The 25,453-nt window shown below is 40.9% G+C and overlaps 1 protein-coding gene across 2 annotated transcripts in view; it reads left to right on the top strand.

Moving 5' to 3' along the window:
• aff3 (AF4/FMR2 family, member 3) overlaps positions 1 to 25,453 on the top strand; it is a 194,360-nt gene that overhangs the window by 67,898 nt on the left and 101,009 nt on the right. For both annotated transcript variants that reach the window (XM_048533102.1, XM_048533103.1), the window contains one exon: positions 14,861 to 14,950. The gene's annotated coding sequence lies outside the window, so the exon portion shown is untranslated. The remainder of the gene's footprint in view (positions 1 to 14,860; positions 14,951 to 25,453) is intronic.

The raw sequence follows: 25,453 nt of genomic DNA, 5'->3' as shown, positions 1-25,453 counted from the left end.
AAAGTTTGGGGGAAATGGGCCAAGCACAGGCAAGATGGGCTAGTTTAGTTTGGGAAACTTGGTCAGTGTGGATTAGTTGTATGACTTTATGACTATAATTTGAAAACAAAATTTAAGATGCGAGATCCTGTTTTTTCCTACTTCATTATCTTAGATAATTACTCAATATTTATCATTATGCTAAAGTCCCATTGGATTCTCCCACTCTTTACTTCCTGCTCTAACTTATCTCATGCATGCACTTCCTCTGGATTCTGATTGCTCTGTCCCTGAATCGCTACATTGCCACTGCAATTTAGTAAAATAATCAACATATTTCCACAACTCTGAGTTTATACAACTATCTTAATTCTGATAGTGAAGAATGAAAAGCTGTATTGTTTATACACCAAGTGTCTACCTTTACTCCTTAATTGTTTTTAGTTTTTACTCTCTCTGGGGCTCTTCAAGTCACCCCCTCTGTCCACATCTTTGCTAATGGTCTGTGGTCCTGGTTCACTGCTCCTCTATATTTCCCCCACCTCCACTTCAATTCTCACCGCTGCTTCTGCATGCTTTTTGAAAAGTTGCAGCTTTTCTATGCTTGCCGCACACTAGGCTGCAGGCTGAAATCAACTTTGATGAGGAGGCAGCATGATGATTACATTGTAAAGGCCTCAGCAGGGAGTTCCGAGCAAAGTGACTACACCTCTTGCTCCCCAGAGGAGCTCGAATAATTCATCCTCTTGCTCCCCAGAGGAGCTCGAACAGTTCATCCACTTCACCAACACCTTCCACCCCAACCTTCAGTTCACCTGGGCCATCTCCAGCACATCCCTCACCTTCCTGGACCTCTCAGTCTCCATCTCAGGCAACCAGCTTGTTACTGATGTCCATTTCAAGCCCACCGACTCCCACAGCTACCTAGAATACACCTCCTCCCACCCACCCTCCTGCAAAAATTCCATCCCCTATTCCCAATTCCTCCGCCTCCGCCGCATCTGCTCCCACGATAAGACATTCCACTCCTGCACATCCCAGATGTCCAAGTTCTTCAAGGACCGCAACTTTTCCCCCCACAGTGATCGAGAACGCCCTTGACCGTGTCTCCCGTATTTCCCGCAACACATCCCTCACACCCCGCCCCCACCACAACTGCCCAAAGAGGATCTCCCTCGTTCTCACACACCACCCTACCAACCTCCGGATACAACGCATCATCCTCCGACACTTCCGCCATTTACAATCCGACCCCACCACCCAAGACATTGTCCATCCCCATCCCTGTCTGCTTTCCGGAGAGACCACTCTCTCCGTGACTCCCTTGTTCGCTCCACACTGCCCTCCAACCCCACCACACCCGGCACCTTCCCCTGCAACCGCAGGAAATGCTACACTTGCCCCCACACCTCCTCCCTCACCCCTATCCCAGGCCCCAAGTTGATATTCCACATTAAGCAGAGGTTCATCTGCACATCTGCCAATGTGGTATACTGCATCCACTGTACCCGGTGTGGCTTCCTCTACATTGGGGAAACCAAGCGGAGGCTTGGAGACCGCTTTGCAGAACACCTCCGCTCAGTTCGCAACAAACAACTGCACCTCCCAGTCGCAAACCATTTCCACTCCCCCTCCCATTCTCTAGATGACATGTCCATTATGGGCCTCCTGCAGTGCCACAATGATGCCACCCGAAGGTTGCAGGAACAGCAACTCATATTCCGCCTGGGAACCCTGCAGCCTAATGGTATCAATGTGGACTTCACTAGTTTCAAAATCTCCCCTTCCCCAACTGCATCACCAAACCAGCCCAGTTCGTCCCCTCCCCCCACTGCACCGCGCGGCCTGCCCAGCTCTTCCCCCCCAACCCACTGCATCCCAAAACCAGTCCAACCTGTCTCTGCCTCCCTAACCTGTTCTTCCTCTCACCCATCCCTTCCTCCCACCCCAAGCCGCACCCCCATCTACCTACTAACCTCATCCCACCTCTTTGACCTGTCCGTCTTCCCTGGACTGACCTATCCCCTCCCTATCTCTCCACCTATCTTCTTTACTCTCCATCTTCGGTCCACCTCTCCCTCTTTCCCTATTTATTCCAGTTCCCTCTCCCCATCCCCCTCTCTGATGAAGGGTCTAGGCCTGAAACGTCAGCTTTTGTGCTCCTGAGATGCTGCTTGGCCTGCTGTGTTCATCCAGCCTCACATTTTATTATCTTGGAATACACCTCTTAATCCCCATGCTTGAAAATGGGTCTTGTCAAATTTTCATCCACTTATATGCACATTCAACATACTTTACAAAGTCTGAAGCATTTAGAAATATAATGGGTTGTGCTTCAAGTGCAAATTATATACAACTTTGTAATTAAATGAATGTCAATAACAGGTGGCAGCATTTGTTGCAATGTAGAAGGACTTCCAATCTTGAAATGACTGGCTTCAAAAATATTAAAGTAGAGGATTTCAGTTAACTTGAAACACACTGTGGTAGAGACATGTTAAAAATGCTACAACTTGGATGATAACTACTGAATTAGGGTTTGATTTCTAATACTTGCAAATTTTTTGTTATGGTAAGAATACAAGCTAATTCTTAAATAAGCCTTTTTCAATTCATTGCATGTTAGTGGCTTTTAATGAGCAATTAAGAATGAGAAGATAAGGAGAAATTTGTTAAGCCTGGGTGCAGTGGATTTCTGAATTGGCTGCAATTTAAATCAAGTAGTTAGCTAAGTATCAGCTGTTGGTTAGGTAAATACTCAGAATCAACTGTTTTTGAAACAGGCAGCTTGAGTATAAAGCCAATCATATTCACATTCTATACGGACTTGATATCTACATAATTGAATGCATTTACAGTGCTTGATTTGAATATCCCAATAATTATTCTCTTTGAATGGATCTGTGGAATAAAATGACAGTCCAATTGCATTGATGTTTGGTTCCATCTTCCAGCCAATAACAATAATAAAATAAGAAGCTTTTGTGAATCAGTCAGTTCTAATTATCACATTGAACTTGATTTTCTAATGCTCATCAATATTGAATAAAATACTCCAGCTGTAGGCAAGTGTTATATTTATTGTGAAAATCTGAAATAATTAAAAGTTATGGAACAGATTTAAGTTAATCTAATAAATTACATTTGTCTTGCATCTATCAGAGCAGCCATTATGCCCATATTATCATATATTAGAAGTCTTTATTTTCCATGTACATCCTGTCAAATAACAACTGTTTTCCCCTGTCATTCGACTTCAAAACAGCAGCAATTTAACACAGAAAAGTGGTGATGCAAGCTTCACAGATCTGTAAGTGAGCTGGAACAAGAAATATTGCTATTTTACTATTTGAAGCAAATACTCAGTTACATTTTAAATAGTTCAGATTTCTCCAAATCACTGCTTAAGAAGCTCCTCTGAAGAAATTCCACTCCTGGTGAATTATATTCAATATACTCTGAGTATTGACTAGCAACTTATTCTCAAAAAATAACATTGTACCAGGCTTTCATCAGCTGTACCCTGCAAGTCATGTCCTGGAACACACCTATTTGAAAACATCATTCCCCTACCTTAACTATTCTGCAGTATCAAAAGTCTGATTTTCCATCTTTGCCATGCCCACCATCACACTCACAGAGCTGTCTGAGTCCAGACGCCATCACGAGAGCAATGTACCATCTCTCCTTCAGATGAAGGTCACAGCGGTATCCAAAGCATGGCCACCTTTTCAATTGCATTATGCCGGTTCTAAAAATCAGAACCTTCCAATTCTCCATATGCTGTAAGACTACTGAGAGTCTGGATTCTGCAAAATTAGAGCACATCTTAAATAAGGAAGATTATTATATTAGCTCCCACATTTTAGCCATATGAAGATTGAATCCAAACATTCATATCTTGGCTGTAATTATGAGTGACTGAGAAAGGCTGTCGGTTGCATTAAATTTATAATAAGAGGCATTACCTTTGCATTAAATTGCTGTGGACCAAAAGAATCTGATGAACAAACAGCTTTTAGGTGACTGCAGTTCAAGAAAATGAGGGAGTTGTGCTGTAATGAATGAACAAACTGATTGTTCAAATTGGCAAAATGGAGACGTGTAGGCCACACTGCTCTTCTTGATGCTGAAAAGTTTGTTGTCCTGCTGCAGACGTTACTCTGAAGGAAAACAGCCTCATTTCGAGCTGAAGCCAACTCTTGCAATTGCCTACGTTCCTTAGATCCTCCTGAAAATAATAATGAAGTGTGTTTGTACTGAGAACAAAATAAAAGTAAGCGTATTTGCTACTTCTACATATACTACATGTAGGACCATAGGATCTGTTTCCGTGCTGTATAACTTGGGGTGATAAACTAACGGAAGAACTGACATGGGATAATTCACAACAGCAAGGATGCCAGAAGAGAAAAAAATAGAAACACTGCTGCAGAGGTTTAGGAAATATCAGACCATGTCCGCATAGCATTCAGCAATGATTTCAGAAACCTTGTCATTAAAAAGAGAATGCATGAGTGCATTAGAGCTATGTCAACATCAGAAAGCACTATAAAACATCTTGCAGGTATGTTGGCAGTGGGTAATGCATCATGACCAAGAAAGCCTCTGCAGTGTAAAGCTTCTTGGAGTGAATAGCAGTCTCAGGAACTGGAACGGTTTATATCCAACAGAATCTAGATAATTAGATAACACGTTGTGAAGCTGGATGAACACAGTAGGAGAGAAGGGTCTTGACCTGAAACGTCAAGCTTTCCTGCTCCTCTGATGCTGCTTGGCCTACTGTGTTCATCCAGCTTCACACTGTGTTATCTCAGATTCTCCAGCACCGGCAGTTCCAACTATCTCTAGAATCTAGATGAAACCTGATACCCATCTCCATGTACATATTGAGGAATGATGATCTGAGCTTTAAACGTTGTGAAAAGGTACCTCCAAGAGCGTCTGGTGTCCCTGGCCCAACAGTCCAAAAGAAAATTCCTAAAACAACAGGCAGTTGGATTCTTCTAAATGAGGCTAAGTACCTCAAAACTAAATTGCAAATAACACTTAATTATAATAGGATATTGAAACACACAACTATTAAGAATCTAATGTCAGGCTTTCTCAGGAAGAGCTTAAGGGTATATCAGTAAATTTGAAAGTGGAATACCCTTAAAGAAAGTAAGGTCATAAGAATTAGGAGCAGACTTAGGTCATTTGGCCTATCGAGTCTATTTTGTCATTCATTGGGATCATGGCTGATCCGATATTTCTTCAACTCCACTTTTCTGTCCTTTCCCCATAATCCTTGATTCGTTTATTGAAAAAAATTCTGTATATCTCAGTCTTGATTATGCTTAACAACCTAACCTGGTTGGGTCTTTACTGTAAAGAATTTCACAGATTCATTACCCTCAGAGACGAAATTCGTTCTCATCTCTGTCTTGTATGGGTGAGCCCTTACTTTGAAATTATGCCCTCTGGTCCTAGACTCTCCCATAGCATATCAGCATTCACCCTGTCAAGTCACTTAAAAATCTTTTGTGTTTCACTAAGATCTCTTATTCTTCCAAACTCCAATGTGCATAGGCCCAACCTATCTAATTTCTCCTCAAAAGATATTCCATACCGAGGATCAACCTAAAGAACCTCCTCTCGACCTCTTCCAAAGCCAATAGATAAGAGGACCTAAAATATTCACTGTATTCTAGATGTGATCTCACTAGTATCTTGCATAACTTTAGCAAGACCTCCCTATCTTTATATTCCATTCCCTTTAAAATAAATGCTGAACTTCCATTTGCCTTTCCTTTCACCTGCTGAACTTGTATGCTAGTTTTATGTAACTGATGAATGAGGTTCCCAAACTTGTCGGGGCTGCAGCTTTCTGCAGTTCTTTACCACATTCAGTTCATCTATTCCTCCAGCCAAAGTGACTAACTTCACATTATTTCAGCTATTTTATATTATATTCTAGCTGCCAACTGTCCACTGACTAAACCTGTCTATTTTTCTGCAAAAACACTTTGTCATCTTCACCTTTGTAAAATCTACAAAAATTTGCATCAGTACGTTTATATCCCTCATACAAATCATTGATATACATCATACCTAATTGTGGTACTAATGTTGAATCCTGTGGCACTCCATTAGTTACTTGTTGCCATCCTGAAAATGCTCCTCTTGACCCAAGTCTTTGTTTTTTATTAGTGGCAGAATCGGTAAACAGCAAACTGTGGGCATAGTTCCAGTTAGGAGACAGGAAAGAAACTTCTGAAAGTGTAGGGAAGAAAATGCTCTAAGTGAATTAGGCACACAAGGGATGGAATATTAGTGCATTGTAATATTACTAAGCGAGTAATATTGCTACAGCTCCCAATTTCCCGCTTTTACAGCCACAATCCATTCACGCTATCTCAGACTAAGACATTTACGATGCAGCATTTGCTAGAATCAGTTGAATAAGGAGTTTCAGAGGCTGGGTATTTAATTAGTGATTCTGACAATAAGGAAACAATGATTTTGCAGTGATTTGTTTAAGCATGCTGTCTAACCTCCTCTGAGCCTGCACTTTTGCTTCTGACAGGGTCAGACCACAAAAAGTTTTTCAACCCCACTTCTTAATAGCAGTGAGGGTTTCGATCAAGCAGATAAGAACATAAAGGTGTAAGAAAAAGGAGCACGAGTAGGCCATCTGGCCTGTGCATTCTACTCCGCCATTCAATAAGATCATGGCTAACCTTTTCATGGACTCAGCTCCACCTACCAACTCGATCACTACAGTCCTCAATTCCTTTATTGTTCAAAAATCTACCAATCTTTGCATTAAAAACATTCAACATGGTAGCCTCAACTGTTTCACTGGACAGTGAAACCACAGATTCACAACCCTTTGGGTGAAGACTTTCCTCAACTCAGCTGCCAGCCCTGTCCATTGCTGAGCCACATTTCTGTAATCGCTATGATATCCCAGTCCCATGTTCTCAACCATGCCCTGAGTCCATCTGCCTTACCTGTCAGGCCTCTCAATGCAGTTTAATTTATCAATCCTACTTTGTTCCTGCCTGCCCTGACTGTTTGACCTGCTCCTTTTCCCAACTGCACTGGTCTCAGACTGATCACTTTTTTCACCATCTCCCTGGGTCCCACCAGCGATACTTGAACTAAACAGCAAAGGCAGTCAGCAGTGAAGGTTCACTGCCTGGTCACAGAGCTGCGCAGGTTTATTTTTCTTTTCTTTCACCTCCCACATGGTATCTGCTTTGTCCACTTCCTTCTTTTTTTCAGTGCTGTTGTTTTGATTTTGTTTTTCGAAGTTCCAAAACGATGTAACAGCTTATAAGACAGTAATTACTGCTCCAAAAATGCAAAGAAATTGCTCCAACATTGAAAATCCCTCAAAAAAGGAGCAGCTCTCACAGTCACAATTATTGTCCATCTTCCATCTTAGATTACCCAGAATTCTTTGTCCAGTGAAGTCATCACACTTGTTATTATTCTTGAACCCTCCTCAAGGGAGGGGAGATTCTGTCCTGATACCTGGCTTCATGGTAGAACATACAAAAATATTCCAGAAATAATGGAGAAATCAGTGGTGTAGCGAGCACGTTCAAAGTAAAAGATATCAATATCAGATAAAGCACCGGGAAAATTAATGGGACTAATTGGCAACAAATCTCTGAATATGATAACACACTTCCCTGGGTTTTAAAAAAAGGTATCTGCAGTGATAGTCAATGCATTGGCCTTAATCTTCCACAATTACTTTGAGCTGGATTTTCTAGGTTGCTTTATCCCTCACACCTTTCCCCAGCTGGGAGCCTGCTCACGAAATTGGTACCTGGCCTGCGGCCATTTTACTCTCAGAAATACGTTAACTGTCTCAGGATAAGACATTGTCTCCCATTTGAGGAGAAGTCCCACCTTGTAGAGCTGCTAGTTCCAAACAAGAGAAAGTCACAGAGCCAGATTTCAAACTAAGTCTAGAGTATCGCCGGGGCCTACATTGCATACCCCTGCAAGGGGCTGAGGAGGATGTGATGGCTGGGTTGAAAGGCTGCGAGCAGGGAGATTGACCGGGCCAACAAGATCCCTCCTCTTCATACCCCAAGTAAAAGCTGCTATGCCACACAGCTGGTGTGTTCCCCACCCTGCTATGGGTGAATATGTGCATAAGGACCTAAAAGGGTTAATGCTGAGGAGCACATTAAGGAACAATATCAAATGGACTTGGACAAAGGAAGAGCTTTATCAACACAGTTTAGTTGGCAAGGCTCAAGATTCCCAAGATGAAAGGGCAGTATGTTGGAGAAACAGTTTCTTGAAGCAGCTGTGTAAAAAATCTAATTGTGCGATCATGTGGTAAAACATTTCCAGAAAAGAAATTTAATGAATGGGAGGCTTTAATTATGCTTCACTTTCATCACAGTAAATTAGTTATAAATTTGGCATTGAAGAAACATCAGCAAACTAAATGACAATTTTAGAAATGCTTTGAACCATAGTTGACTAAATTGAATGAACTCACTGTCACAAGGTATCATGATGGAGGAGTTCATTGTGAACCCCTACAATTGTTACAATTACACCTACAGTTATTATATGAAGAAATTTAATGACAAATTTAAGGAAAATGTTGACTTTCAGTTTACAACAAGGTAAAGATTAATACTGTGTAGATAAACAATCTTTCAATCTTCCAAAATAGATTGTGACATGACCTACTCCTTTTGATTAATATCAAAAATAAAGCCCAAAAATCACCTGGGTACACTACTGAGGATTAAAATTTATACTTCAAGTGGTGGGGAAGTTAACCTTGACGTGTTATAAAAAAAATTAAAGACTAGTCAAAGCACAAAAGAAAATGTTTACGAGTATCATACATACAAGAATAATACAATCCCTACAGTGTGGAAGCAGGCTATTCAGCCCATTGAGTTTACACTAACCCTCCAAAGAGCATCACATCCAGATTCAACCCCCTACCTTACCCCTGTAACCCTGCAGTTCCCATGGCTAACCCACCAAGTCTGCATATCTTTGGACTGTGGGAGCAAACTGGAGCACCTGGAGGAAATCCACGCAGACACGGGGAGAATATTCAAACAAGCGACAAGTATCTGGCTCAGAGTATTATTCTAATGACTGCAGTTAGGGTTCAATGGATATAATCTTTAATTTCAAGCACAAAGTAAGCATGAGTAAGAGACACGTGTAAGATTGCAAAGGGTCTTTTTATACCTTCTTCCCTGCAATGGAATTGTTTTGACATATTCATTTGACATAACTGATTATTCTTTCTGCAGTCAAGCGCACCTATCAGATAAGCCACTTTACTAATCCTTTTATCTACCTTGTATAGATCACTGAATCATGTTTTCAGAGGTTCACCTTGCAAAGGAATCACACAAATACTTCATCTCTTGATTGAAATGTTCTACTGTCTCAGACTTGTGCGCTCACTCTTTCATTTTTGCTGGTGATGTTTTCAAATGCTCTTGTTCTAGTTTAAACATTCCTGCGAGTTGCTTGAGAAAATAGAATTGTATCCAAAATTGAGGATTCGGCTTTTCCTGTCAAAAGCCTTTTTTTTCTGCCATAGGAATATCATGTGTTACTCACAGTATTTCCTGACAGTATTTGGGCAGTTCCACAATTTGGTGAACAACCATCCATTTCAAATCTACATGTCAATTAGAATATGTTAAGTTCCTCATCAGAACGCCAACTTTGGTACAATAACACTCCAGAACTCCTTCAACTTTAGCTTCAGTGAGAGCTGTTAATCTACTTAATACTGGATCTGCCTTCTGGGTGTCGTCAATTGGTGAAGACATACCAAACACTTCTTTTGAATTATCCCCATCCTTTTAAGAAAATTTTAGCTACTCTAACATTTGTTTATGGTATTACTTTGACTTCCAGTGAGGACTTTGTTTAGCTATTGTTGTTGTCACTATACACAGTGAAAAACCTTAGACTTGTTTCTGTTACTGTTCCGTCTCTTTAACCTTATTCAGACTTCCTGTACTTACGAGTTAAGGATAACCTTTACCCCAGCCAAAACATCCTCCAGGAGTAAGTCAACTCCATCTGTAAGTAATTTCTTAACAACTCCAAATGCCACTGGTCCCGACAAAAGTCACATTCTAATTTTACTGCATGCAATGAAACTTTACTTATCCCATTTATTAGCACGTTGGCTTTCATTTCACTCTCTGAAAGGAAAACTGTATTCTTCTCCAACAAAAGTCTGAATCACTCCTGCGTCCCTTAATACATGTATACATTTAGCAGCATCATTTGAAGAAAATAAATGTTATTCTTTTGCTTTAAACTTCTTTACACCTCCCAGCTACTACATTCACATCACCTGTACTCATTTCAATTTTCACCTTCCTGGTCTCCAGGCTGTAGAACAAAGACCAGAGAACATAGAACAGTACAGCACAGCACAGACCCTTCGGTCCACAATGTTGTGCCAAACTTTTACACTAATCCTAATGTCTACCTAAATTCCACCCCTACCTTATACTATCATCTGTATGCCGATCTAATAGCTGCTTAAGTGTCCCAAATGAGGCCGACTCCACTACCCTCTCCAGCAATGCATTCCACACCCCAACCACTTTCTGAGTAAAGAACCTACCTCTGACGACTCCCCTATATCTACCTTCACTCACTTTAAGACTGTGCCTCCTCATAATAGCTATCTCCACCCTAGGGAAAAGTCTCTGGTTGTCTACTCTATCTATACCTCTAATCATTTTGTACACACCTATCAAGTCACCTCTCATCCTTTGTTGTTCTAAAGAGAAAAGCCCTATCTGTCTCAACCTTTCTTCATAAGACAGTCCCTCCATTCCAGGCAAAATCCTGGTAAATCTCCTCTGCACCTTTTCCAAAGCTTCCACATCTTTCCTGTAATGAGGCAACCAGAACTGGACAGAATACTCCAGACGTGGCCAAACCAGGGTTTTGTACAGCTGGAGCATAACTTCATGGCTCTTGAACTCAATCCCTCGATTAGTGAAATCGAACACACCATACGCCTTCTTAAGAACTCCATCCATCTGGGTGGCAGTTTTCAGGGAGCTGCAGACATGAACCCCAAGATCCCTCTGCTCCTCCACATTGTCAAGTATCTTTCCGTTAACCCTGTATTCTACTTTCAAGTTTTTCCTTCCAACATGAATCACCTCACATTTTTCAGGGCTAAATTCCATCTGCCACTTCTCAGCCTAGCTCTACATCGTATCAATGTCCCTTTGTAACCTAGAACATTCCTCTGCACTGTCCACAACTCGACCCACCTTTGTATTGTCCACAAACTTACAAATCCACCCTTCCACATCCAAATTATTTACAAAAATCACAAATAGAAGAGGACCCAGAACAGATCCTAGTGGTACACCATTCGTAACTGAGCACCATGTTGAATATTTTCCATCCATTACCACCCTTTGTCTTCTAAGGGTCAGCCAATTCTGAATCCAATCTGCCACATTTCCGTCTATCCTATGCCTCCTTACTTTCTGCATGACCCTACCATGGGGAACCTTATCAAATATATTGCTTAAACCCATGTATACCACATCCACTGCTCCACCTTCATCCACGTGTTTGGTCGCCTCTTTAAAGAGTTCTCAGAGGATCTCGATTGGAGTAGGCTTAGAGGGCCGATGGGCCTGTTCCTGTGCTGTAGTTCTTTGTTCTTTGTTCTAATTCAATAAGGTTTGTGAGACATGATCTACCCCTCACAAATCCATGCTGACTACCACAAATCAAACTGTTCCTTTCTGAGTGATCATAAACCCGATCTCGCAGAATCCTTTCCAATAATTTGCCCACCACTGAAGTAATACTAATTGGCCTGTAATTTCTGGGGTTATCCCTGTTCCCTTTTTTTGAATAAAGGAATGTTGTTTGCCTATCTCCAATTTTCCAGCACTATACCCATGGACAGTGAGGATGAGAAGATCATGCCAAAGGCCCTGTGATCTCCTCCCTCATTTCCCATAGAATCCTTGGGTAAATTCCATCACACCTGGGAGAATTATCTATCTTCAAGTTCCTCAAAATTCCTAGTACATCTTCCTTACTAACATTCACCTCCTGTAGCCTACCAGCCTGTTTCACACTGTCCTCCTCTAAACTAGGCCCCTCTCAGTTGTGAATAATGTGAAAAGTATTCATTAAGGACCTCTCCTATCTCTTTAGGCTCTGTGCACAAATTCCCTTTACAATCCTTGATCGGCCCTACCCTTTCTCTGGTCATTCTCTTATTCCTTATTGTAGTTAAAGCTACAAGTTGATGCACAGCATTTTCCTTGAGTTCCCTGTTTAGACCTTTTTGCAACTCCCAATGGCTTCCTTCATAGTTTCCCGCATGCTGAATGAAGGTGTCATACTTCTGTTTATGTTCCTGATTTACATCATCCGCAGTTCTTTTGGTTTGAATCCAGGATAGCCTGTTTTACAGCACAAAATCTGTAGAAACCCCCTCTCATAGTGAAGTGTACATTTCAAGTGCTGTCTATTTGTATTGAGTTTGCATGGTCACTTTTCCTTCAGACAAGTCATTGATCTCACTATTTTCTCAAATGATATGAAGAATACCTCCATTTCATGTTTCTCAATTTTTGGGAGGGCCTTTACAGATTTAAGCATTCCTTACTGGTCCTTGGATTATCAGAGCCTTCTCCAATTTACCATGCGTTCCTTTTATAACTACACCAATTTAAGCTTTTCTTTTGCTCTTTCGCCCTCCCTCTACTTTGAATCTAGATTTCTATGCTTCGTATTTCCATTCTATTCTTTTCACTTCCAGGGCTTCTTGATTGCCTTTTTCTGACTACTCCCTTCCCTTATGTTTTCATCTCAAGCTGTTTCATTTGTTTGTTTCTTGTTCAACTGCTTTAACTTACTATTGTCAGTCTCCAATGCCTCACTCTGTGGTCTACTACTGCACTTAACCCATCTCTCTTGTATTTATGCTAAGTCCAAATGCTGTGCTGGGACTTCAATTATTTCTGCCTTCTTAATTTTGGCAAGCAATTCAAATTCTAATTTATTTGCTAATTGCATCAACTAAAGTTTATAAGGTCTGAGAAAAGTTGTTATGAATATTTCTTTGAGCTGCAAGAAGGTATCTGTGGTGTCTAATGCTACCTGATTTTTCCAGTGCAAAACCTGATATTTGCCTTTCTATCCATTGCCTCTCACAATAACTATACACCCAGTCTTACTATCCTTGTTCCAAAGCTTCCCAGCCATAGCCACAATGGTATCAAGCTTCAATGTTGCTAGAGTTGCCAAAAAATGTGAAAATTTAATTAAGCCACCAAAATTCTCAAATTAGCTGACTGTCCAATTCAGGTTAAAAGAAATTCGTAGGATTCTGTGGTTAACTTTTTCAATTCTGATTTATGGTATCATATATGTCAAGTATCTTCAAACTAAAAATTGTTGGAACAATGAAAGATATATTTTGATCTTGACACTTATAAAATTATCTAGTTTTTATGGGCACACATTGTTTAACTGCTCGCATAACAGAGGTCTAACAACACAAAGGTCTCGATTTCACAATAGTTAGCCAGTCATTTCTGCAGCATCCACAGAGACTTGCACACGGGAATCCTGTGGAACCCTGGACCTAGTAGACCTATGGGAATTAGCTGGGGAGTTGAAGACTCCTCTGGGCAATTCCCCAGCCCTCCGAAGTATCCATTTAAAATGCAGAATTCAATGGGTTCTCCTGCAGATAAGCAGATAGCTACTCAGGAAAAGTTAAACCATTGAGAACCTACTCTGAGACCAACTATTAAACTGACCCCGTAACTTAACTCATACCACCCAAACCACACTGCCACCTGGTTATACTCTATTCCACCCTCTTCCATCGGATAGAAGATGCGAAAATTTGAAAACTCATAACAACATATTTAAGAATAGCTTCTTCCCTGTGGTTATCAGAACTTATGAATGGGCCCCTCATAGAGTTATCTTGCTCTGCACCTTCTCGGTAGCTATAACACTATATTCTGCCTTCGATTCTATTACCTGGTGCACTTATGAAAGGTATGATTTGGCTGGTTAGCATGCCGTATAGTACTTTCCATTGTATCTCAGTACATGTGACTATAATAAGTCTAATCAAATCAAATCTCCCTATAGGATACAACACCTCCACACCGTCCCCATCTTTTGCTCACTCTGACCTACTCGATATACTTCATTACTTATCTGATCCAACCCCCCACCCCACCTCCCCAGCCGCCTTGGATTCTGACATCCTACTCACTATACTCCATACCTAGCTGATACCCTACTTACCTGCACACTGCCATCTGTCCACCTAGTCACCTATTTTCATGGCACCCTAACCTCACACTTGCCTTATGTATTTACTCTATCGGATGAGTGGTTGCCTACGATAGTGGACAATTGACTGCCTTCCCTAGAACATCCTGCACTGTGAGGGACCTGTCGGCTTTAAAGTACAGCTCCACATTTCTGCAGGAGCCTTGATTAGAATCTCCTGTTAGGTACGTAGAGTTCTTTCTTAATGTAAAAAAGGGATCAGAGTTGCAATGAGAGTTGTGTTTGCCAAACCTTGGAAACTCCAGTCCAAAGGTATATAATTCAAAATCTAACACCAAGCATTACGGAGATTACTGAATTAAAAATTGAAATTTACAAAACAGTTCTTGTATTTTAGCAATGTGAAAACAAGTCGGGACAAATGTATTTTCAAAAGGATATATATATTTTAGATATATATGGTCACTGAAATATATTCTAGATGCAATGTTCTGATATGTGACATCTGTGTTTTATAAGGTATATGGTTTATGAGCATGCACATTAAATGTCTTCTCGCTCTTTTTTATAGGGATGATCCATTCATTGCCACTGCAATTGACTGCCATTCAGACATCCAGTAAGGTGGAAACAAAGCAATCTCTTTCTCATTCCAGTAAAGGTAATGTGAAAATATTATAAAAATAACAAATAAAATGATTATGAATAGGCAATATCAGTTTGCTCCCCATTATAGACCTTATCCAAACTTTCCAGCCATTAATTTCAATACATAGATACTGCTCCAGTTTCTTCTACTCCCATGTTTGTTTACTTAATTGTTGAAGCATTATTAAGCAGTCAAGTATTTCCCTATTATCCTGCTAATGATTACTGCTGATGCACTGCTATAACTCACCCAGATTCTTTCAACTGCTTCTTTCAAATCTATGAGTTTTTCCATCTAAAAGAGCAAGGACAGCAGATGCATGGAAAGACCACCACTTACAAGTTCCCACCCAAATCACATATCATCCTGACTTAGAACTATATGACTTATATCTTCATTTTCACTGGGACCAAATCCTTAAACTCCATTCCTAAGTGGAATGTCTGCTGACACTAACAATACAGTGATTTCAACTATTCCAACTAGGCATGCTCACTCCCAACGTTTTAAAAAAAAATGTATGTTTGCATTTACCATTTTATGCTGATTTTTATCAATTAAAGCAATTCAAATTTGTTTCTCATCACCTATATACGTTCTCATTAATTGTTTTTTTCATTTTAAAAGTTTTTTTATCATTTGTTATTTTGATTTATTTCAGGAATTTCTCTACTACACGTGCTCCTGGGTGTCTGCGAACATAGACTTTTTAACAAAAGCATTGAGAACGGGCAAGGATAGGTCCCAACAACTAAAATGGTTCAGGAAAGCAGCTCACCACCATGTCAATTAGGGATTGGTAACAAATGTTGGCCTAGCGATGTTCACATTACAAGCATAAATAATAGAGATAATTTGAATGGCTCTCAACTGAATCTGAGTATGTTCAGAACTTCTGTAGCACAATAATGATAGATTTTGAAACTTTAAATGAACATTCAAACACCTATAGTACTGGTGGATAAGGCCAAAACTCAAGCTTCGGGAATGGCTGAGAATCACGACACAAAAGTGTTGAATTGACAAATTCAATCACTTAGTGGATAAATATGCAATTTCTTGGCTCTTTAAATTTAGTTCAAAATGTGAAAAATGTCACTAGTGAGCTTTTCAGAAAAAAAGGATAGTCTTATTTACCAACAAGCTATGAAAATCAAGCATTGATATACTGATATGATGAAAGAAATAAGATGCAAAAGCTTGTGTGGAGCATAATCACCAGCATAGACCAGTTGGTTTACTGTAAATTCTATTCTACTGTGGGAAGATGGCGAAATGTCATTGGATTTATAATCTAGTGGCTCAGGCTAATGATCTGGGGACAAGGTTCAAATTCACCTTCAGCAGTTTATAGAATTCCTACAGTGTGAAAGCAGGCCATTTGGCATGTCAAAGTCCATACTGAACCTCTGAACAGTGTCCCGCCAGACCTATCCCCTATCCTGTAGCCCTGCATTTCCCATGACTAATCCACCCAGCTTGCACACTATGGCCAATCCACCTAACTTGCACATCTTTGGGCTGTGGGAGAAAACCCATGCAGACATGGGGTGAATGTGCAAACTCCACACAGACAGTCACCCGAGGCTGGAATTGAACCTGGGTTCCTGGTATTGTGAAGCAGAAGTGCTAACCACTGAGTCACCATGCCACCCTAGTTGGTAAAATTTAAATTTGCTTAACTAAACTGCAACGTTTAAGTGGCCTCACTAATCATGACCATGATATCTATCGTTGAGTATTGTAATAATCCAGGTGGTTTACTAATGTTCCTTATGGAAGGAAATCAGCTGTGCTGATCTGGCCCATGTGTGACACTAGACCTACAGCAACGTGATTGATTCCTAACTTTCCTTTGAAAAAGCCTAGGAAGACGCACAGTTAAGAAGCAACCAGAGATGGGCAACAGATACTAACTTTTCCGTGATACCTAGATCCCATGAGAAAAGGAAGATCAATTATTTTTGTGTGCGGTAGCCCCCATTTTCTACTGCATTGTTTTTACTTCAGGTCTGGAAGTATCTATTTAATCATCAAAGTATTTTATTCCATTCTTAACAAAGTAGAAGATTAATGTAAAAGATTTTCTGCTCACTGATCAGTAATAACTTTAGTGAAGTTTAACTGCAATTTTGAATTTCCATATTTTTCAATATTATGAAATAACATAAAGCCGATGTGCTCACTTTCTCACAAATTAGGAGTTAGACCCTCTGCCCCTTTGACCCTGCTTCACAATTCAATAAAATAACAGCTAATCCAATCTCTCCATATTTCTGTCTACTCCACAATAACTTTAAATATTCAAAGATACTAGTCTTGTGATTCAATGCAAGGGAAGTGGGGACCAAATATTTCATAATGATAAGTCAGGCATGTAAGAATAAAATATCTCTTATCTCTCCAAGTTCTGGTAGTGTCTTTTAGTGCATAAATAGTTATCAGAAATTCAATAACCTCTAATACATTAACATTAATACAATTCTGTTTCTGTTTAAGAGTTAAGAAATCAATGTTTGTTGAGCAAATACAGTGGTGCAAACTGATATTTGTATTGCTTTCGGTGTTTATGTTACATTAATTCTCAAATGCATTTTCTTAGCAGACTGATGCAATATTCATCCATAAAAACTGCAGAAATTGTAAGTTTCATCAGCTGTTGCTAGATCTTTGGCTGTGTAATTCCTTTAATATTAAATTTTAAAGTGAGTATAAGTTTAAGGAAATGACTTATGCTCAAAGTTCAATTTTTGAATTTGGAATGCAATTCTGACCTTATTCAAAATATTTAACCATTACTGGAAATGCTTTCTATTCTATTCAAAAGGTATCAGTTTTTTTACCAGCTGAATTTCCTTCTTTGTTAGGGCACTCCAATGTTGTCAATGTCTACGAATATCTCAGAACTCACTCCTGACTTGAAGCTGTTTCAGAGATACATGCCAGGAAACAGTGCAACAGATAAAAGAAACTGGTGTTTATTAATGTGGAAACCATTTCTGTTAAGAGTAATATATCCTTCAATGAAAGTGTTAAGTTCTTTAAATACGTACTTTTATTTCTTTGTTTTATTCAAATGTAAATCCCAAAACTGAAGAATAGCCTCCGCTTATATTGAGTTTTATGTGATTACTTTGTCAATTTATCTTGACTCTAGACTCTAGGACTGGCCCTAGACTTGCACTGCTTGTCAAACAATATGTTTAATGATGAATTCTTTCTTTTTTTTTGACAAGTAAGGATAATCAGAGTTGTAAGAAAGAAATTTAATTTGTAGTGAAATTGGAATTAAATCTTAGCTCATGTATTAGAAATGTATGTGGCACATTGGGCAGAATCTTCTGGTGCCAGAGGCAGGAACACAACATAACTGGGTGTACCAGAACCCTGCCTCCTTCCCACCTCCATCTAAATTCTTCCCTGCCCCACCACCAATTGAGGCACTTAGATGGGCTCAGTAATGAACCTAAGGACCATTCAGGAGCCTGTTCCTGCATAGACTGCAGTTATCTCAGCTCCAGTCAGGACAAGTAAGAGGCATGGTAAAGGAGCAGAGTAGCAATCTGCAGAGAGATTGCCATTCCTCGGATAATCCGACCCTTTATATCAAACATGTTTGGGGAATGTTTTGGCAATGTAATGAAATAACTCCACAGAAGCCAGTATACCATCACATGAACAGTTCCTGACTTTAGTACTGCCTCTTCAGGGTCAGTTCGCAGAGTGTCATATTCTTTGATACTTCCCCTTTTTATGTGTCAGCCAGGGCTTCCAGATTGGACCAGATTAGCAGCCACAATCAGAAAATTCATATTCTATAAGTCCAGGTGGTTGACCACATTACAATCACTACGCTTACCAACACTTCAAGCATGTTACATAAACTACGGTGATAATATCAATGAGCTTGATATGTAGACCACCAAGGCAGAAGGTGCTGGCACTGTCTCCCTCATAGAATCAAAGTAAGCCTGTATAACAGAGATATATGCCAAAGTTTTCCTCAGCTATTTTGAAGCTACCTTGATCCCAAAATAGCCCTGCGTGTCTTCAATACTGACTTCTGTCTCCTCTGCTTTTCATGATATCAACTGGTCGTTCACTGACAAAATAGATTTGAATCTTCACTACTTGGGCACAGTCACTAGTAGTTCTTCACATGTGCTATAGTGACAGTGCAACACAGCAAACATACACGTGTTTGTTGCCGTAACATTCTGTTCATAATGCGGATTCATTTCAAAGCTCATAGTATACTATTGACTAATTTGAATTGTAAAGGTTCAGCGTCATTTTTTGTGCTAGTCTTTAGGCTAAAAAAGCACATAACATTTTACATTGTATAAAAATAACAGCTGACATCCTAAATTTCAGGCTTTCATCATTATCATCTATACATTAATTATTAATTTCTACTACAGTGGAAAATAAGCCAAAAACTATTCACATTGATGGTTGGAATTTTCTTATTCTTTCATGTGATGTGAGCATCACTCAAGAGGCCAACATTTGCTGCCATCTTCAATTTTTTTCAAAAGTGGTGTTAAAGTCTACCACTTTTAGGAACACCACAGTACCAGTAGGAAGGCAATTCTGGGATTTTGACTCAGCAACAGGAAAGGATTAATGATATGGTTCTGAGTCAGGATGGTGTTTGGTGTGGGCTGAACTCTTGCAGGTGGTGTTCCCATGCATCTGTTATCCTTCTCTTCAGGTGATGGAGGTCGTGGGTGTGAATGATGCTTTCAAAGGAGCCAAGGCGAGTTGCTACCATGTGTCTTTTTCATGACATACACTAGTGCCATTGTGTGGAAGGAGTGAATTTTTAAGTGATAGATGGAGTTTGACTGTCCTTGGATCGTATAAAGTTCTGGAGTGTTGTTGGAGCTGGACCCATCCAAACATTCCTGACTAATATCTTGTAGATGATGACAGGCTTTGGAGAATCAGGTGGTTAGCTACTTTCCACACGTTTCCCTGCCATAATCTGCTGTTGTAGTGACAGTATTTAAACGTTATCCAAGCTAAATTTCTGATCAATTGTAACTTCTAATAATTGATGGTAGGTCAATTCAGTGATAGTCAAGCAATGGAATATCAAGGGACAATAGTTAATGCCTAGGCCATATGTAGTACAACTATTATTTATCAGCCCAAGTTTAAATGGTACCCAGCTCTTGTTGTGTACAGACATGAACTTGCTCAGCATCTGAGGCAAAGAGTAACAAATACATGTTACATACTGTCAATCTCATGCAAAACTTCAATGCCTTGCAAATTTACAAAATTTCAAGTTACCTGTGCACAGAAAACTTGTGATTATTTGTTATTGGCTAAGATTGACACAGGGACAAGTACCGATACATACATGTACCTACAGACATGGGAAGGTTTGGAGAAACCTACAAATGTAAAATTGTCAGCATGTGACAGTTCAGCAAGTCCATGTGCAGGATCAATGGTACTGAAGTGCAATGCCATCAATTCACCTGGCTGTCATATGTGTTCTAGATAGATCCAGCTGGATGAGCAATTGTAGCTGCACCAGCATTCTGTGGCTTCACGGTATTCAGAATCCATGGAATCAATCAGATATCAGAGACTCAACAGAACTGAAGCAGTCTCTTCAAAGAAACACATGCAGAACTGAATACAAAAAAAACTAACATTTTACCTTCTTCTGGATTAGTGGAGCCAAAATCACTTGTTCACTGAACAGAACTTGTACTGCTGACATGATTGTTGTATTTCTCAAAACTGTTGTACTTCTCAAAATTTTCATCATCTGGACAAAAGGGAACTTTGAATAGCAGTCTGCAGCTATGAGATACTATTCAGACAAGATTTTGTGTGAATAAACTGGCTGTCACAGTCTGCCATGGTCATAGTTGTAGAATGATACAGGCCCAATATGTCCATACCAACCAACAAACACTAAACTATACTAATCCCATTTACCTGCACTTGATCCATAGCTCACTCCCAGATATTTTAGGCACTAATCCAGATGCCTCCTAAATGTTGTAAGAGTACCTACCTCTACCACCCTGTCAGGCAGGACATTCCATATTTCTGCCGTACTCTGGGTGAAAAATGTTTTCCTCAGACCTCCTGTCAACAACTTACTCCTCACCTTAAACATTTGCCCTCTGGTCTTAAGATTTATCTGCCATGAGAAAAGATTTCAGGGTCTACATTGTCTATGCCCTGCATAATTTTGATTACCTCAATCAGATTCCCCACCCAGCCTCCTCTCCCCAGGGAAAACAAACCCAGTTTACCTAATCTCCCTCATGACTGAGATCTTCCATTGCAGGCAAAATCCTGGTGAATCTTCTCAGTACCCTCACCAGTGCAGTCACATGCTTCTGATAGTTTGGTGACCAAACTGCATGCACTATTTGAGATAACAAGCTGTAGAGCAGGATGAACACAGCAGGCCAAGCAGCATCACAGGAGCAGGAAAGCTGACATTTCAGGGCTAGACCCTTCTTCAGCAATGGGGGAGGGGAAGGAGATTCTGAAATAAATAGGGAGAGAGGGGGAGGCGAATAGAAGATGGATAGAGGAGAAGATAAGTGGAGAGGAGACAGACCGGTCAAAGATGCAGGGATGGAGCCATTAAAGGTAAGTGTAGGTGGGGAGGGAATGAGGAGATAGGTCATTCCAGGGAGGACAGACAGGTCAAGGGGGGGGCGGGTTGAGGTTAGTAGATAGGAGATAGCGGTGAGGCTTGAGTTGAGAGGAGGGGATAGGTAGGAGGAAGGAAATGTTAAGGAGGCGGGTCGAGCTGGGCTGGTTTGGGGATGCAGTGGGGGAAGGGGAGATTTTGAAGCTTGTGAAGTCCACATTGATACCAATGGGCTGCAGGGTTCCCAAGCAGAATATGAGTTACTGCTCCTGCAACCTTCAGGTGGTATCGTTGTGGCATTGCAGGAGGCCCAGGATGGACATGTCATCTGCAGAATGGGAGGGGGAGTTGAAATGGTTCATGACTGAGAGGTGCAGTTGTTTAGTGTGAACTGAGCATAGGTATTCTGCAAAGCGGTCCCCAAGCCTCCGTTGGGTTTCCCCGATGTAGAGGAAGATTCAACAGGAACAGCAGATGCAATATACCACATTTTCAGATGTGCAGGTGAACGTCTGCTTGATGTGGAAAGGTATAGCACTTCCTGTGATTGCAGGGAAAAGTGTTGGGAGTGGTGGTGCTGGAGGGGAGTGTGGAGCGGACAAGGGAGTCACGGAGAGAGTGGACCCTCTAGAAAGCAGACAAGGGTGGGGAGGGAAAAATGTCTTTGGTGGTGGGGTCGGATTGCTGATGGCGGAAGTGTTGGAGGATGATGCGTTGGATCCGGAGGTTGGTGAGGTGGTAAGTGAGGACGAGGGAGATTCTGTTTTGGTTGTCATTGCGGGGAGGGGGTGTGAAGTATGAGTTGTGGGAAATGCAGGAGACACGGTCGAGAGCGTTCTCAACTCCTGGGGGTGGGGGAGTTGTGCTCCTTGAAAAACAAGGACACCTGAGATGTATGGGAGTGGAATGCCTCATCCTGGGAGCAGATGTGGCAGAGGCGAATGAATTGGGAATAGGGGATGGCATTTTTGCAGGAAGGTGGGTGGGAGGAGCTGTATTCTAGGTAGCTGTGGGAGTCGGTGGGCTTGAAATGGATATCAGTTTCTAGGTGGTTGCTGGAGATGGAGACAGAGAGGTCCAGGAAGGCGAGAGAGGTTTTAGAGATGGCCCAGGTGAACTTAAGGCCCACCGCATCCCAAACTAGCCCAGCTCATGTCCGCCTCCTAACCTGTCCTCCCACCTATCCACTCCTCTCACCTCAAGCTCCACCCCCATCTCCTACCTACTAACCTCATCCCGCCCGCTTGACGTGTCCTTCCTCCCTGGACTGACCTATCCCCTCCTTAGCTGCCCACCTACACTCACCTTTACTGGCTCCCTATCTTCTCCTCTATCCATCTTCTATCCACCTCCCCGTCTCTCCCTATTTATTTCAGAATCTCCTTCCCCTCCGCCATTTCTGAAGAAGGGTCTCGGCCCGAAATGTCAGCTTTCCTGCTCCTATGATGCTGCTTGGCCTGCTCTGTTCATCCAGCTCTACACCTTGTTATCTCAGATTCTCCAGCATCTGCAGTTCCTACTATCTTTGGATGTAGTATTCCATCTGTGGCCTAACCAATGCTTTATTAAGTGGCAACAAGACCTCCCTGCTTCTATATTCTATACCCCACTTAATGAAGGCAAACATTTTGTATGCCTTCTTCATCACCCTATCTGCCTGTGCTGACACCTTCAAATGGACTTATACACCATGCTCCCTTTGTTCCTCAGTACTCCGTAGTGGTCTTACCAATCCATTGTGCTTATCCTTCCCTAGATCTCGCAAAACATGTCACCTCGCATATGTTAGGTAAAAATACTCTCTGCTGTTGCTCTGTCCAATTTACCAGCTGATCAATATTAGAAAGTAGTCTGAGACCATCCTCTTCACTGTAACAATTCCACCCATTTTTGTGTCATTTGCAAACTTACTAATTATACTTTCCATCCAGTCATTAATGTACATAGCAAATAGCAAGGGTCCCTGCAGTGACCCCTGTGGTACTGGTCACAGGCTTCCAATCACAAAAACAATCCTCCAGCATTACCTTTTGCCTCTTATTTGCAAGCCATCTAGTTTTTCAACTTGCCTCTTAGCTCTTAGCTTTTTGACCAGGCTTCCTATTTTGGACCTTGACAAAGGTGTTACTGAAGTCAATGGAAACCACATCATCTGCGTCAATGTCATAGAATTATAGAAATGCTGCAGTGCAGAAGCAGGCCATTTGATCCATCAACCCTATGAAGAGCACCCCACCCAGATCCATTACCTGCCCTATCCCTGTAACCCCGAATTTCCCATGGTTTCACATCAATCCACACCAAATCTGGGTCCCTGGCACTGTGAGGTAGCAGTGCTAACCATTTTGCCCCTCATATATTTAGTGACTTTGTCAAAAAGCTCAACTAAAATCAGTCAGGCACGATCTCCCTCCATAAAATCCACGCTGACTATCCCTGATCAATCCCTTTTCAAGTGTTGATTAATCCTGACTCTCAGAATTTTTGCAGTAATTTTTCTGCCAATGACTTCAGACCTGCTGGCCTGTGATTACCTGGTCTATCCCAGCTGCTTTTTTGAACTAAGGAACTAGTTTAGCTGTCCTTTAGCCATCTGGCACTTCACCTGTGACCACCAAAGTATTGAATATTTCCACCAGGGCCCCAGCAATTTGCTCCCTGCCTCCCATAGCATCTCATCAAACACTGGGGATTTATCCATCTGTATGCCTGCTTAATCTAATACCTCCTCCTTATTAATCTTATCATGCTGTAGAATCTCTCCAGCCCAAATGAAATCTCCATCTCCAAAGTCGTTCTTTTGTGAATACAGATGAGGAATATTAATTTAAGACTCACCCACGTCCTCTGATTCCACATAAAGATTGCCCCTTTGGTCTCCAATAGTTTTAATTCTTACTCAATTGGCCTGTGTCTCACTCTGAATGTGATTTCTCCTCCTTGACCGTGTAAAGCTTACTGGTTATGTGTTTTCAAAAGGCCCACTCTTAAATATACTGAGTTGAGCTGAGATGGCTCACACTAGTTAAGCTTCAATAGTATTAAATACCTACTGAAGACCTGTTTGTTTTGTATTTCTGCTTATGTTTTTGTGTCTTAGATCGGTGTTTCGGATTTTGTATCTAAGATGGTTGTTTTTCTTTAAATTCAGGTTTTTACAGATGGAACTGGAAATGGTGACTTTGTATACTTTTCACTACACTTCTGTACTTTGTGACAATAAAATCTAATTCTAATTCTAAGCTTCAGGTCATTGACTAATAACAACCTCTCAGACAGATGAGTCAGTTCACTCATTAATCTTTTAACTAGACTACTACACTTTAAACGTTTAAAAAAGATGGAAGAAAGGATTAGCAGTTCTATTCCCATGCTGATCCAAAATCCCCAAAATATACATTCAAAGAACAAAGAACAAAGAAAATTACAGCACAGGAGCAGACCCTTCAGCCCTCCAAGCCTGCACCGATCGTGATCCAGCTGGGTTGTGCCTCACTCTGGATCTGATCTCTCCTTCCTGACTATGTGAAGCTTACTTCTGGTCTGGAAGGTACTTCAGTAACTATCATCTCCTCTTTCTGTTGTTAATTTTTGTATTCCCGGCAGAGTTTTCATGTGGACACCATTTTTTTGAGAGGCTTTGTAGATATCTATCCAACACACAGCTGCTCTGGTTCTGAGCTTATACTTCCCATTGCTTCCGTGTTTTTTTTTTGAGCATAATTTTAAATATGATTATTCTGGATGCAACTAGCAGAGCACCATCGTCTAATCATTTGTCATCCTTCATTGACCAGTAATGATGCATTGCTGGCTGTGTTTCAATGGCTTATTAGAACTTCCCCAGATCATTTGCTGAGTCTTCTTTTCTGTGGATCTCATCT

This window comes from Stegostoma tigrinum, chromosome 6 (assembly GCF_030684315.1).
Source record: "Stegostoma tigrinum isolate sSteTig4 chromosome 6, sSteTig4.hap1, whole genome shotgun sequence".
NCBI classification, from domain to species: domain Eukaryota; kingdom Metazoa; phylum Chordata; class Chondrichthyes; order Orectolobiformes; family Stegostomatidae; genus Stegostoma; species Stegostoma tigrinum.
Note: the sequence above shows the minus strand (reverse complement) of the source record. Positions and strands in the feature narration are given on the sequence as shown.